Below are 16,928 nucleotides of genomic sequence, written 5' to 3' on the forward strand. Positions count from 1 at the left end.
CCAGTCACCATGGTCAGAGCGTCTGCATTTTTCCCCCCATGCCATGCCAGGATCTGTTGTTTAGATTTACCTTGTTACGCCTTGCCATATTTGCCAGGAGCTTTTTGCCTTGTCCTTCCATGCCATGCCAGGAGTTTTTGTCCCACAGTCACAGTAAGTGTGAGCTTGTTTTGGTTAGGTTTTGTTTTCTAAATAAAGACTATTGTTTTTTGGACCTCCACTACGCCTGCCTGCTCCTTTAGACTCTGCATCGGGGTTCAGTAAATTTCTGCGTCAGCAACGCCGACCCAAATCGTGACATTATTATTTCAAATACAAATCATTATTTCTGACCTTGTCAATGTCTTGACTATATTTTCTGTTCATTTTACAACACATGGTGGTAAATAAATGTGACTTTTCATGGAAAACACAAAATTGTCTGGGTAACCCCAAACTTTTGAACGGTAGTGTATAATCATATATTTGTTGTTTCCTCTCATAATTTTGCTCCTGTAAATTTTTACTCCTGGTATAAGAATGTCTGTCAGAATGTGGTACTGGTATTTTCAAAGTAGAGGACAAACTGTCAGAATTCAGCGTCGCTGACGCAGAAAAAGAGCTGAACCCCGATGCAGATGTGACCTGTCGTCTCTTTCCCTGCACTTGCCTCTTCCTCTTCCGCTTCCTTCCTGTGGCCACCGTGATTGTGTGACGTGGTCGTTGTGGGCGTATGATCCTCTTCGCTCAGGTAATGTATTCTGCTACTCTTTCGTTGCTGGTGTATGCACAGCGCGGTGGTTTTGGTGACGCGATCTTTGCTTTGTAGAGCGCGACCGGCTGCCGGGCCGTGGGGATGTGTCGCCCTACTGGTAGTTTTTCCTGGAGATGCTCACCTGCCCTTTCGGTAAGTCCGCGATTGTCCGCTGCCCTCGTTCCCCAGCAGATTGTTTTGGTGTTTTGGTGCAGCTGAGTGATTGACCCGTGACGGGAGCTGGTTGTCTTCTGCCTCTTTCCGGCGTGGCCGTAGCCTTACGGAACGAGGTGAGGGCAAACTGCCGCCAAATACCAGTCACCCCTCCCTGGGTCTGCGCTGCCGTTTTGGCTCTACTACCGTTTGGCTCTATTATTGTATCGGCTTTATTGCTGTTTTGGCCTTATGTGGAGTTTGTTCCTCCCCTTTTTTTCTGTGTTGGAGTTTATTATATTGTTTTTTTCTTTTTTTCTTTCTTTAGGTAAATGTTTGTTTAGTTCACGCCAGTTATACTAACCTTTGGGCTTGTTTTATTAATCGTTGTTTCTTTTGTTGTCAGGTGTCGTGGGCTCCCTGTGGCCGTCAATCCCTGGTGGTGGTGTGTTCTTCACGATCCCCCCCCTTTTTTTGGTTTTGTGTGTGCGTGAGTGTGTAGTTTCATGGGTGATTCTTTTGAGGACCTCCCTCCTCCTTGTCTTGTGGTTGTCCTGCTGCATGGTAGCCCCGGCCCGCTTCATTTGCCCCTTGGTTTATTTTATTGTGTGTTTAATTGGTGTGACTGTTTTTGAATTGTATTTTGTTTATTTCATTTGTTAATAAATTGTTTTTGTTGTGGAACCGTCTCGCCCTGTGGTACTGAATCTGCGTGGCTTTGGTCTAAATAACCAACACAGTCGAGCTCAGATTTCCTGGGGTGCAATTCCCCAGGTGGCGTTGTCGCAACCACGATTTTTATGCTCCATAGTGTACACCTCGCCACACAGAGTCAAAGGAGCAGGCAGGCAGGCAGGCAGGCGGAGGTCCAAGCAAAAGTCTTTCATTAATAACAAAAAAACCAACTCAAAAAGCACACTCTTACCGTGGCAGAAGAACTACAAAAAACTGCGGCTAAATCTCCTGGCAAAAAGCATGGCAAAGCAAAACAAGGCATAGCAAAGGATTCCTGGCATGGCATGGAAAATAAAACACAGACACTCTGACAAAGGTGACTGGGAAGACAAGGACTAAATAGACATGATAACGAGACACAGGTGACACACATCAGGAGGGAGAAAGCAATCAGGAAAACCAAAAGCAAAGTTACAAGAAAACAGGACACACAGGGGAAGTGACGCTTTTCAAAATAAAACAGGACATGACAAAAACCTTGAACATAATACATGGAAACAAGACACACATCGGGGGTCATTCTCACAGAGGTGGATATAAGAAAGGTCAGCCTAAATGCAAAGCCTGCTATGGTAGAGGGTTTGATTAGCAACCTCAAAGAATCTCCCGGGCTTGATTACAACTGCATTCTCCAATTCCAGGGCCCTGAATTCAAAGGCCATACAAAAAAGTATACAGGGCCATACACCAGAAAACCTCAAGCAGTACCTGTTTGGTCTGCCTGTATTGAGGTGCAAATATTTGCATTCCAGATTTTGTGGATTTGTTCTGACCATTATTTTGTTGAATACTACAATGAATGCAATGCTTTTACTGCTCTTTATTATGCAGTCTATTAGATCTGATGCAGGCATATCTCCAGCTGATGATTGTTTATATTTTTCTTTTGTGTTCAATCACATGTTCTAATATTTTATGAAAGACCAGAGAAAATTTGGGGTTTTCATATAAACAGTTTGTTTGAAATGGCACAAAGAAACTCCAAGAAATGATGTTCCCAATATTGTATGGAAGAACTTACCTGTCTTTATCATAAGACCACCAACCTGGTCTCAACTTTCAAACTTTACTGAGGCAGGAAAAAAGGTTTTGATTTTTGTTTGTCCACTGTGAACTTGTGCCACTTTACAATTTTGGCAAGTTCATGTTGGTGCATCCAATTAACATGTTAAACAAATAAAACATGTTGGAACTACTGAATTGATGTTCTGAATTATTATTTATTTCTTATTTTATGTATAAAATACAGTAATAAAAAAATACTAATAGTGTGGTGTGTGTGTGTGTGTGTGTATATATAAGTTTAAAAATAATTTCAAGTAGTAAGAAATAATACATATTAGATTGTTTGATATATATGTATTTGTATATTGAATTTGTTGAATATTAGTCATGTGAGGTAATTATCTTTAGTAAAGACTATTGCATTTAATTAATGTGTTGAGTTAATAAAACTTAAAATGCCTAGTTTAACCACTGTGTAAAAACTCAAAACATTCAAGGCAATCGGTTTCCACTCGTTGTTCTAGTAAACTCAACTAACTTGGGTTAAGAGTGTACATGTCTTTGCTGTACTTAATGTACTCTCTCTTTTTCTACCTGTTATACTTTTATACATTTATACCCATTTTGATTTAATTGATTCAGTTTATCGATGTGATGTCAATATAAAGCATTTCCGCTGTTGACATTTTTAGGCAGCTCATTGCAAATTTCAACTTTGATAGCATTTAAGTTTGTTGATAGTGTTACTGTTTTCATTAGAGGAAAGGGGGGAAAAGATTAAAGGAGGGAATTGTTGGGTAGTCGAATGAAGGGAAAGGGTGGGAATCACTCTTCTCCAAGATTTTTCTTGGAACAGCAGCAAAGACTGCAGAAGAACGTCTGTATCCTCTTCAGCAGAGAAGGTCTTTTGGTCCTCCTCCTCCCAGCCTGGATGTCCGTGATGGCAGTGATCCCATTGTCAGAGTCACTGCACCGATGACAGGAAGAGCTTCTCACATTGGTCTGATTCTCAGAGAGGGGTGGGCACTCTTGGTAATCTGGAACATTAATCGTATTCTCCAGAGAAATTGATGGACACAAGCTAATCACTACTGAAGACTGGGTGTCCTCTATTTCCTCTGATGTAGCATCCTCTTCTTCTACATCAAGTAATTCCGAAGAAGTGAAGTGAAGTTTACTGGAGAGCGCAGAGCAGGTGTTGGATGTGGCACAAGGATGCGAAGAGCATCCAGATGACAATTTACTGGTTGACGATTCCATGTGTACTTCCTCGTCTGAGATGGGGCTCACCTTAGTCTTATTCTTCCTCCATTTGGGAAAGAAGCTCCACCGCCGTGACTTCTTCTTTTGGACTTTGATGGTACTTGCACCCGTCAGTATGCTACTGTTACTCTCACGATCCGATTGTTGTCTAACAGCCAAAGCGCCAAAGGCTTTGAAGATGGATTTCAGTCTCTGGATAACTTCTGCCATTACCTCCTTGCATGCTGTACAACTGGAGAACTGGCAGCAGGTAGCACAGACGTCGGAGGATTCTCGTTCCAGTGATACGTTTATGGTATCTGACAGAACACAGTTGACCTCATCAGTGATTGTTTTGAGAATAGCACCTGTAAAACTGGGTGCGACGCTGACAGATGTGTCCGCTCCAGCCACATCACAGAAAGCCTTGCCAAAGGAGTCTTTCAGGCTGTTCTGGATGTTGTCTTCAGTGATGCCAAATGTTTCCCTGAGAACCTTTGAGGGTGCTTGTTGTTCCTCTGTCCCATGTTCCTGGGAAGAGGTGGGTCTCTGATGGGGCTGATATATGGCTTTTGATAAATTATCAGCAACTGTCTCTATGAAGACACTCATGACTTCCATACCCATGTCAATCAGCTTCTCTCTCACATCCGAGTAATAAACTCCATTGTTTATATACAGCCGCTGCCTAAAAAAACGTGAAGCAGAAGCAGAAATTAAGTGACACTGAAATTAATTTAAGCACAAAAACAAAAATGTACACAAAATGTAACCAAATGTTTTCAGTATTTTGAGTGATGAATTAAATCAACCTACTCTTTAGTAAGGCAGTCAAAGAATTCCTTGATTATAATGGAGAACTTATTTTGCAGACCGGTGAGCTGGTCTGCCGCCTCACTGTCATCTCTTGACAGGGCTTGCTCTTTGTCTGTGGCTGAAGACCTCTGTCTGTGATGCTCTGCCACTGATGAGCTGGTGGTAGATGGTCCTGGGGAAACATCATCCAGAGGGACATTGCTCAGGTCTGATGTTTCAGCAGCCATGTTTTCCTCGCTAGAACAAGCTGACGCAGTTGGAGACATTTCTTTTGGGGACGAAGAGCTGGATGTCAGGTTGCTGCTGCCCGTCCGGCTGCTCCAAATAAGTAGCCAACTCCTGTATGGATTTTTGAAACTGCCAATATAAAGGCAACAGGAGTGTCTACAAGTTAGTCCACTGATGTTTAACTCAACAGTTTCTGGTGGAAAAAGTGCACAGATCCTTAAACAAATATGCTGTGTGTAACTGAACCGTGATCTCTGAAAATCTTTCTGTGCTTTGTATTATATAATGTAGGAGATGATGATGTCACAGAATTCTGTTTTGCTTTGATGTATGTTGTTCTAAATCCTTTGATATACAAGCATTCCACACACATGTACACACACACACACACACACACACACACACACACACACACACAATGGTTTTCCTACTTTTCTATTGGCTTTTATTGAGTCAGGCCCAGAAGTGAGAATTCCCCCACTGTGGGTCTAATAAAAGTTTTAATTAGTTTAAACACTTCTATACAGCTGATCGTGATTAGCTGATTAAATCTCTAATCGGTTTGTTCCTCTATACAAATTGCTAGATTTCCATCCTTTTTTTAATGTTAATAAAATAAATTTCACATTCTCCCTCTTTCATTGGTATTAGAAACCAAACTGTTCAGTTTTTTTAGGTTGGGTTCCTATCATAAGTCATGCATTTCTCTCTGGTATAAAGATGAGAAAAGTCTCTGTATGCCAATGTATATAAAAGAATGTTTGTGAAAAGGGTTGAAGATTTTGACCGATGATTACATGTAATAGACGGGAATGAAAGTTGGGTTCAGTCTGTGTCCGTCAGAATGAAAGAGTTTGCATAATGATGACAAAACTGAGTATTGTGGTAGGAAAGTCTGCAGAAACTTCCATAGTTCACAGATCCTTCCACCACCAAAAAGGTGATCCAGTCCTTGCTCCAGGTCTTAAATGCCTCCTGAGGGCGACCGTGGTGGCAGCAGCCTCCTGGCTTTTTCCTCTTGGTGGGTTGGCGCATTGATTGGAGCACAAAAATAAATGGCTGTGCTCTTCCTGATAACACTGATCGTTGCCCAGTGCCACTTAATTTACTAATGCCAAAGTGAATGGAAAGAGTGTCTGGGGGGAAATTAAGCAGGTACAGTGTGGGTGTGGTGGTGAAATCTGACCTATTAAACCTAAAACATACATTGTAATAAGCAGAGTGACAGCCTCATCAGTAACAGCAAATACTAATATGGTCGACTGCTCAAAGTAACTCAATACAATGTTTACTTGATGTTTATTTTCATGGTCTATTAAAAAAAGAGATATAACAATTATTGCTAGTAAGAAATCAATGTCACTGTTTTGTACTGGCAAAAACAAGTAACTTTATTCTGTGAGTTAACTGTGAACATTTGTTTACAATCTGATATACGCACTTGTGAAACTGTTTTCCATGTCCTTGGTATTTGTGTGTGGATCCATGGACACCGATCTTTCAGTATTATTTGTCATTTGTTGATCATGTAATACACATTGACCATTTTGATTTCTCTCCATAGAATAAATTAACAGCATAATTAAATTCGATGCTTAGCTGTTTGTTGTTGAATGGCACCAACATTCAAACTTTATATGTTGAACTTGGAAGGTCTTTGAATTATGACCAAATACTCACAAAACTAATGACATTTCCTTCAGATTCAACTGTATCTGGTCATTGGTGCTAATTAAATGGTAACATAATCATATCTTAACCCACCTGTTAGAATTGTCATCACGAGCAGGAGACGTATTTTGTGTTTTTCCAGTTGCTACACACACACACACACACACACGCAGCAGATGTACAGATTGTATCCTCAATGCTGAACATATTGGAAATTGGAAAATGGCGGTCATATTTGGAAAAAATAAAAAATGAAATTGAATTGAAATGATACATTAGAAATGAGGAACTGATTAATTCTGCAGAACATTTATATGTGATTGGCCATTCAAATTCATTTTTGTAGTTAACAAACTACAAGACAAGAATATGTATCAAAATTTGCGGAAACATGTCTTGATAAACCTCTTTCTACTTGAAAAATCACAAAACACTGTGCACATATGTAAGTTCCTACACAGCTCCAGCTTCAGTTATTATTGTTTTTTGCATATGGACATTTTGAGGTCACCTACACTGTATATTCCCTGTATGTGTATGTATGTGTATTTCTTTCCAACTCCACCTGCTCTCTCCTGGCTCTGGCAGTGTAATAAAACATGCAACATGATTGACAGCTATCATGCCTGTTATTTTTCGTCTTATCTCCACCAGCTTCCCCTCTATTCTGTCATTCTGTTATGTCATTAAAAAACAAGCCGAGTCCCAAAAAATAAAATGTTATCTCTCTTCACTTCATAGAGTTTCTAAAGAAAAAAATAAATGAGACAGAGAGAGAAAACATCTCAACAAGAATCAATATAAGAACTTTCACCCCAATATGCAAACTTAAGAATAGAATGTTCTATTGTACTTCAAACTTGAGTGACCTCTGCAGCTTGCAGAGGTCACTGAAGAGTGTTAAGAGTGGATGTTAGGTGACTGCAGCATAGTGAGCACACACCCACTGAGATGTGTTTGGGAATAATTGTAAAACATGTTCTTGACCATTAGCTGAAGTAATTTGTGTAAGGTACAATAACCTCTTGCTTGCATTTGAAATGATGTTACACCATTTTCTTTTTATTTATTTATTCTTTTCTTGTTTGCGTTCATTTTGTTTGGATTCACTGATCATACAGCATCATTCAGTGTTTAATGTACCTTGATTTTGTTTGGAGTCACTTTGCATATAACATAATTGTCTGTTTAATGTACCTCTTCTGCCAGCAGCAGAACGTCTTAGTCCACCCGGGTGTCATGTTCCGACCACAGCCGACAGGAGCTCAAGCCAGTGAATACCCATCACTACTGCAGAGTCATTTGATTGGGAATGAAGGTTGATTTTGGGGTTCATCCCTCAGGTTTGCATGTTCTTTACAAGCGGATGTCCATCAACATACAGCAGACTTGTCCCATTAGGAAACATATACTTCATTACAACACAACTAGCAAAAATAAAACCCCATCATGCACCACTGACTACTAATGACATTAAAAACAGTAATTGTAGATAAGGTAGTATAATCCTTGACTCATGGTTTTATTATCGGACGCACCCACTCAAGATTCAAGATCAATGGGTGATTGCTCAATTCTGATTGGCTGCAGGGTGTCAGTTAATTCCTGATAATTGACACCTACTAAGTAGTTCCAGTGAAAATGTCTGTTTACCACTCTTAATTAAAATGTGGGCTTCAGACACCTCAACATTAGAAATGCATAACATGAAAAAAAGGTCAGTGCCTAACACACAAGCTGCAAGCAACCTGCACTGCCTCTCTGAACTTACTCTGTAGGCTATCACATAAGTGAGCATCTCACATCTCGTTCTCTATTCACCTCACCACTTCAGACATCACAGTAGTGGTGGCGAAGAGGTGGAGGTGGGATGCACATATTCACGTGGCTGTCATGTGACAGATGAATGACAGTGGAGAGAGAGAACACTTGACAGCTTGCTGCCAATTGGCTGTAAGAGAAACGTGTCAGGCTGTGATTGGAAGAGGGAAGAATGACATAATTTAAATAAAGGATCATGGAAAAACGCTTGTGACTTAAAGGCCACGCGCAATCATAATGTTTGTATCATTATGGCATTCGACAGAGTTCATTAATCTGCCTAAAATATCTGAGCTCATACAGTAAAATTCTCAGAGTTAATTTTCCAGTGTTAAGCAAAAGTGTTAAAATATAGAGTTGAAATGACTTAAAAGTTGATTTAACTATAAAAGAGTCAATTGACTGTCTGCTGCCAGGGGGTGGAAAAGTTAAGTGCACACCAAGAGCCCTAAAAAAAAAAAAAAAAAAAAAAATCTTAAATCAATACTTTGTATTGTGAGAAACAAAGTGAACTTAATTAAGTATTGTCTCAGTTATTATTTATATGTATTTGCTCAAACATTCTGGTAGCTTGCACTTTAGCAATTTAACCAATTGTAGGGAGACCAGGGTAGATGGAACACTTTTTTTCTCAGCATCTATGACTTGCTGTGTATTTGTATTAGAGATTTAAAACTTTGACATTAAGCACTCTCACATGTCTAGCGCAAATAGCATTTTTTACATAAATTAATGAATCAGGGGTGCAGTCTTCATGGGCCCAGAATTTGAAATATAAACACTGGATCCATGTTTCTTCAGGTTTGGATTTTCCAGAGGGCTCAGTGCACACAATGCAAAAATTTTCTGAGGTTTCCAAACCTTCATCCTTGTTCTTTTTGGATCTCTTTATGGCTGGCTTTCTTTCTTTATGGCAGCATGATTTTGTTTGCTTTGCCTTTTTCCACAAATGTTTTTAATTTTTTCATTATTTTTACTCTCCCTTTCTTTTTTACAATGCATGTTTAGTGAATAGGTAGCACCTAATAATCTACTATTATTAGTGTCCTGGGGAGTGTTGCAGACAGCAGTTTAATGAACTCTGCATTTAATTCTGATCTCTTCTATCTTGAAAAACACAAGTAAGGCGTCAATAAGTTAATACCAAAACAATTTATTTAATACATTTTTTGTATGAAAATATATAAATAAATAAATATTTTTTATTTTATTGAAAGGCACCTTACCAGACACTCAAGGTCGCCTTACATCATTAATCATAAAAACAGACACCATATTAACAACACATGGCTTTTGAAAACTAAACTAGTTTCTAAAAACTTTCTGTGTGAGTGTTAATCTAAAGTTTCTACACAGTGTCAAATGTTAATATTAAATAAAAATGATCCTGGCCATTCAAATTAATGCAAAAGTCATAAATGACTTGAAGCATTTTAGTGTGATGTTATTATGTAAGCTTAAGGTGTATTAAAGCTTTCGCTTTTGCTTTCATACCTTTTACTTAGTGGGTGAGTGATGAATGAATTTTCTGTGTGTCTATACATTGTTTATTTGTTTTTTTTGGGTTGGTTTTAGTGAAAATTGAGTGATTATTTTGTCTAATTACTGTTCCCAATGTAAAGACTAAACTTTGAAACTCACTCATCTCTCAATTCTACGATTAATTACAGTTTTGTATTTTAAAAATGAGGTTCCCCCTGTCCTCAGACGTCTTGACTCTTCCTTGATGGAAAATCTAGCTTGAAATGGTAACTTTCACGCTACAGTGCATCCACTGACACACACACACACACACACACACACACACACACACACACACACACACTACTCCAGGTGGCTAACCCATTAGAGTTCCACTCAGGTGGCCCCTGTCACAGGTAATCCTGTTGTCACAGTGGTAGCCTGAATCAGCCAGGCAGGCAGGTAGTTGCTCTATCTCCTTGTGTACATCGCCCCCCAGTTCCATTCAGGGCTGGAAAATACACTTTAATTATGAACAGAGCCAAACAGCCCTAATCTTTGGGTCATTAAGCAAATGTCCCTCCTCTTCTTGTGTCAAAGCAGGTGTCAATGTTTACAGCTTCAATGAGAAGATGAAGTGAAACAAAAAACAAAACAAACAAACAAAAAAAAAACACCAGTCAATTATTTAATTTGATTTGATCTGATTTTCATTGACTGGACAATGTACCCTGTCACATTTCAAAAACAGCTCATCAATGTCTCAAGGACCACAACAACGGCCTGCAGAGTCTCCAGATCCCAACCTGATGGAGGATCCACCCTCAGTGCACCCAAAGGACCAAACTTTCTGATGCTAGTTTTCACAACATACCCAGAGGTCCTGTGTCCCTTCCCCCTGACATGTTGGAGCTGTTCTGGCAGCACCAAGGGGACCTACACAACATTAAGCAGGTTGTTTTATTGTTGTGGCTGATCAATGTCATTGGGCACAAATTAGGAGGCACAAAATGAAACGTGTGCTTTCCAGCAGCAAACTCTGTGTGTACTGGTCAGTCCAAGTTATCATGGCAGTCCTCAGGCACACATAACTTTAAAACAAGACAGATAATCATCGTCTTGATTATATAGTCTATCACTCATGATTTAGTTAAAGGTAAATCAGCTCTGGAGGATATGGTTGCCATGAAGGCACAAACTAGCAGCAAGATGAGCACACTGTATTGGAACACCTGCTCAGTTGTGCCATCAGTTCATGGTTGTTTGTATATGAGAAAAAGAAAGAGGCTCAGTTTAATAAACTTTAATACAATGGAATATTGAAAAGAATGCTCATTGCCCTGTGGACCCATTGCTACCTGATGCCCTGAATTCCTTCTACACGTCCACCTCCACCTCCACCTACAGGTTCACATACCCACCAGATGAGTCCACTCTCAGCACAACAGCAGCTCAGGTGAGGATGGCTTTGCGGAAAATTAACCCCACTAAAGCGACAGGCCCTGACAGGATCCCGGGCTGGGTCCTGAAGGACTGTGCACTGCAGCTCTCAGAGGTCATGAAGGACATATTAACATCTCACTGTTGCAGGCAAAACCACATCCTCAACCATCATCCTCAGTACTGGCTCCCTGCAGGGCTTTGTCCTCAGCCAACTGCTCTACACACTGCTCACACACAACTGCTGAGCTCGCCATGAGACCAACCTTATAGTAAGTTTGCAGACAACACAGCAGTGGTGGGGCTCATCACCAATGGGAATGAGTCAGCATACAGGCAGAAGGTGGGTGACCGGGACTGTGGTGTAAGGAGTCCTCAACATTGACAAAACCAAAGAAATGATTGTGGCTTATAGTTAGGGCTGGCCTTGGCTGGCCCCTTGTTACGCTGCTATGGGCTTAGACTGCCGGGGGATCTCCCATGATGCACTGAGCTTCTCTCTCCTCCTCTAACTCTCCTTCCACACATATTCATGTCCCATTAATGCATGTTACTAACTTGACTTCTTCCCCGGAGTCCTTGTGCTTTCTCGTCTCGCTGGTTCCCATGGATCGTATGTGGTCCTGCTGCTGTGGTCCTGCTCGACACTGATTATATTTCTACATTATTATAATTATTACTACCACCACTCTCATTATTATTATTGTTAATATTGTTCTTTTATCATTCCAATACTAACTACTTATTTGTACTTCTACTTATTTCTGTTGCTACACATCTGTGTGAGATGAGAGAGCCACAGGAATAAGGTTTATTTGGTATGAGAGATGAGTTGCAGCGAAGCAGTGTATCAGTAGCAGAGACTAGTGTGTACATGGTGACAGTAAGGAAACGGGCTGGCAGTAAGTTAGGTAGCTAAGCAGGCGTTACAGTTTACAAGCTTGAGGAGCTGAGACAATGAAATTATATTAAGGTGATAATACATGCCTATCCCTCCCTACCAAACACATTCTGTTTGTATCCAGTGTTGCACGTCTTTGTCACCAGCTTATCAGTGTTTCCAAAAATTAACTATAAGAAATCAAAGACAGATGGCCCAGCAGGTGGCTTCAGGGTATGAGTTTGCACTTTGATTTCAGTCTTGGCTGCATAAGCTGAATGTGATGAACTGGTTGTTACAGACCCTGAATCAACACGAAGTCGTTCCATTTTCACTGACACAATCATTGACTGCCCTGCTGATAGGACACAGTGAACACCTGTTCCCTGTGTCTTCTAAAACTCCTAGCTGCAATAGGAGCCTCCTCTGTGCTCATTTTCCATGACAAAGAAATATGAGGTGCAGACTGTCAGTCATAACCACTGGCTGTCGGACTGATTAAACAATCTGCTGACGCTGCTGCTGTTGTTTCTACGCTTCAGAAGAATGCTTCATGGGGAAAAGTGTTACGATATTAACATAAATTCCAATTAAAATGTTCAAGAAGAAATGACAAAATAGCCATATCTGCACACATGTTCAGTGGCATTAGGTGCTACCAGCGCCTGTGTGCCACATTAACAGACACACATCACCACCAACCAGCTAACAAATTACAGATTGCCACTCAATACTCATAAATGCATAATAAGAAGTGAAAAATAAATAAGTAAAGAAACATGAAGCACAGCTCCTGTTCCATTTGTAGGAGCCCCTTTTTACCTTCATGTTTGCATGTTCTCCCTGTGCCTGTGTGGGTTTTCTCCGGCTTCCTCCCACAATACCAAAAACATGCACATTATGTTAATTGGCTACTCTACATTGTCCCTAGGTGTGAGTGTGAGAGTGTGTGGTTGTCTGTCTTTGTGTGTTGGCCCTGCGATTGACTGGCGACCAGTCCAGGGTGAACCCCGCCTCTCGCCCGTAGTCAGCTGGGATAGGCTCCAGCTCCCCCATGACCCTGATGGATAAGCAGTATAGAAAATGGATGGATGGAGCTTGTCTTATCTTAGAACAGTATAATCAGTAAACATACTTGCAGCAATAGTGTGCTTAGTAGTTAGTTAGTTTTAAGCAGTATAAGAACACTGTAACTCATACTTCTTGTAACATATTTATAAAAGTCTTGCTTGACATGCTTTAACTGGTTTGAAATTGTTACCAAACCCTTCACTGTCTGTGATTTGATTTAATACTTACACCCTAATACTTATTTTGGTGTTCCTGTTTTAATTATTATGGTTTATTTATGGTTTTTAGGTTTTCATCTGTGGTCTGATCTGTTTTTTTTTTTTTTTTTTTTCCTTTTATGATTTTTAGTTGATTATATCTTGCATTGTATTTGTCTGAATCTGGAAGTTAATTAGTAATTTAACAATAAAAAGTACGATATTTGCCTTTAAAATGCAGTGGAGTTGAAGTATTAAGTAGCAGAAAGCGGAAACATCAAAGTACCTCCAAAATGTATAGCACTTTAATTACGTTTCTCCACATTGGCACATTGTCAGTTAAACTGTAGCTCCACTTGTGATAAACATTACAACATCACATACTTTTATTTGTTGCTTCAATGGAGAAGTATAATTAAGTGCAATCAGCGCCACTCCCTCCTCTCCTCTCCTCTCCTCTCCTCTGGAAATAAACAGGAATGGACAAGTTGAACTACTCATTCTCCCTTCTTTTTCTTCAGGATGTTGTTTCAACTCCGTTTAACTCCATCTTGGTAATAGTAATACATAGTGATTTGATTTTTCACATCAAACAACAGCATCTCAAACTATCAGTCACATGTATCAGGCCGACGCACAAAGACAGACTACCACTCACGCACACACTCACACCTAGGGGCAATGTAGAGTAGCCAATTAACCTAACATGGTCCAGACTGGGATTCAAACCCTGGAACCCTCTTGCTATGAGGCGTCAGTGCTAACCACTGCACCACCGTGCTGCCCTGTTATCAGTCACTCTTTCTTTTTGTTTTCTCTCACTAGCTGTGTCTTACAACTTCACAGCTACTTGACTTAAATAACTTTAAGTAAGAAGCTAAGAGACAGCTGACAGAGCAAGCAGAGTTGGTCTCAGCTCGGTTCATCTGCTTCGAGACATCTGTTATGACATCTTTGTCATAAGCCTGAGCCATAGGGCTGACTCTAATGTAAAACAAGTTGTTTAGAGACTGTAAGTGGATGAAGAATTTGTTGCTGCGCTGTCTGCCTTTGAAAAGAGCAAAGAAGACTTGTATCTCTGCATTCAAAAGATAACAGGTTGGTGATGGCTGATGTGATTGTTGTTAAAAAAAAAAAAAAAAGTAATTTACTGCATCAGAGTTCTGTAACTCAAACAAACTGGATCAGTTTAAGCCAGAGAGAACTCAATACATTTTTCTCATATTTGAGACAAAATGTATCTTTACAGTACAGAAAAGTCTGTTTCTGTTTCTCTTAACGGCCACTTGACTTCCAACAACATATCTCCAAATCAGACTGATCTGGTTACAGCCTCAGGTGTGTAGTGAGAGGAAAGTGGAAATCCAGCACTGCCCTTCTAAATGATTTCACCAACTATTTTCTGCTCTGATTCAAATTTCCTTCAATCACCAGGGATGTTTCTGAAGATGATTTAAAAAGCTTCCCTGTATTCCATGAACAGTGTAGACTTTGTTTGAGGGACTGCCCAGAGCTCTCATGTTACTGTGCCACAGGTTTCCCATTACTGGTGGGTCATGTTTCAGTCAGGTGAAAACCAGAGAGAGGGAGGGGCTGAGACCAAGCAGAGAGAAAGGAGGAAAAGGAGGACGAGGAGGAGGAATGTGAAGGGAACTAACTGGCATCAGACCACTGTGACCTGGAAAGCTCTTTTCTCTTTCATTCATTTCCTTGTTATCTCCCTCCACACACCTAAAGCTTCTACTGAGAAGCAATTTTAGTTTCACATACATGTTTTGACATGGTAGGTAATTACTGTGAAATACTGGTTGGTTGTTACAGGCTGTACAATAGAATATTGTATCTCTTTTTCACTCAGATATGAGTCACTGCCTTTACTGTCTGGCATACAGTACCACTTTTTTAACTTCTTTAATTGAATTTTTGAATTGAAGTGTTAGAAATAATACTTGTATAATAAACTTGCTATATGATATTAAAAAAAATGCACCATATAGACAAAAGTATTCAGACACACTTATTTATTATTGAATTCAGTTGTGGTATGGGGCTGCCTGGGGCTGCCGTGCAGGGGTTGGGGTCAGCCTCTTGCTTTCACTTGCTTCCAACTTTGTGCCAGCTGTTTGGGGAAGGCCCTTTGTTACTCCAGCATGACTGTGTCGTGGTGCACAAAGCAAAGTCTATGAGAGTCTGGTGTGGAAGAACTTGAATGGCCTGCAAAGAGCCCTGAACTCAACATCACTGAACAGCTTTGGGATGAACTGGAACAGAGATTATGAGCCAGGCCAACATCAGTGTCTGACCTCACAAATGCTCTACCAAAGGGTCTCCTGCATGAATGGACAAAACCTTCCACAGAAACACTCCACAGTCTTGTGGAGAGCCTTCCCAGAAGAGATGAAACTTTTATAGCTGCAAAACTGTCTGTGTATTTAGAATGCAAAGACATTAAATACACCATGTTGGTGTAATGGTCAGGTGGCTCAATACTTTGGCTTCACAGGTAACAGGCAGGAGGGTGATACACTCTACAGACCAAACACCCATGCTGAAGAGCAGAGAAGTACTTCATCTATATTAATCAGAATCAGAAGCATTTATTGTCATCGTACAAGGAATACAACGAAATTGTAACAGCCTTAGAGTGGTGTTATTCTAAAACTATATTTAAATATGTTAAAGACAACATAAGACAAGACAACTTAGACAAGACAAGACAACTTCCCATCTTTACACGCCAAGGGCCTTACATAACATCATAGCAACATCCTCTGCCCTTAGACCCTCACAGATGGAGAGTAACTTACACAAACAGTGACCCTAAATCCACTTTTCTGTTTAAGAAAATCACATCTACTCAATTACACTATCAGTTGATTCTATTTCCAGTCTGGGCTGAACTGGAATCCATACTTTATGCATACCATACAACAGTTAGCATGTAATTGAAAATAAACATAGGACAGCAAAATAATTAAGTACAATAGAGCCACAGAGACATGTATTATTCAGCCTTTTCACCTGAAACCTTGTTTTCTGACTTATTATGACATGTTATATGTTTGTTCTGTGTCTCTAACCACTGTCCTGTCTTGGCCCAGAGACCCTTGCAAAAGAGATATTCAGTCTCAGTGTGGCTGTTCTTTTAAATAAATGCATAATAACAAAAAACAGTAATAACTGTGACTTTTTCAACATTAAATAACAACAACCAAAACCACAGCCTTTCCCTAACCTTCACCAAACGCTGTGAACATAACCATAAAAAGAAGCTGAACAATGTTTTAGTTGCTACATGTGGATATCTCAGTGTAACTGGGCTGTTCTGGTTAGAATGGTGAATAAACAGCATTTAGTGGAGCCTGTCTGTTTCATTGGACGAAGAGCTTCACAATTTGCCTTCACCCAGTCACACACATACTCACATACTGATGGTTATGAATGATCAGGACAACGGTTGATAATATTTTTTATA

General features: G+C 40.1%; 1 long non-coding RNA gene across 1 annotated transcript; it reads left to right on the forward strand.

Moving 5' to 3' along the window:
* Window positions 1-306: 306 nt before the first annotated feature.
* Window positions 307-1,945, forward strand: LOC124061237. The gene is made up of 3 exons (XR_006843703.1): window positions 307-730; window positions 809-886; window positions 1,293-1,945. It is a non-coding gene; the product is annotated as an uncharacterized LOC124061237 (long non-coding RNA).
* Window positions 1,946-16,928: the final 14,983 nt, after the last annotated feature.

Source organism: Scatophagus argus, chromosome 6 (assembly GCF_020382885.2).
Source record: "Scatophagus argus isolate fScaArg1 chromosome 6, fScaArg1.pri, whole genome shotgun sequence".
NCBI classification, from domain to species: domain Eukaryota; kingdom Metazoa; phylum Chordata; class Actinopteri; family Scatophagidae; genus Scatophagus; species Scatophagus argus.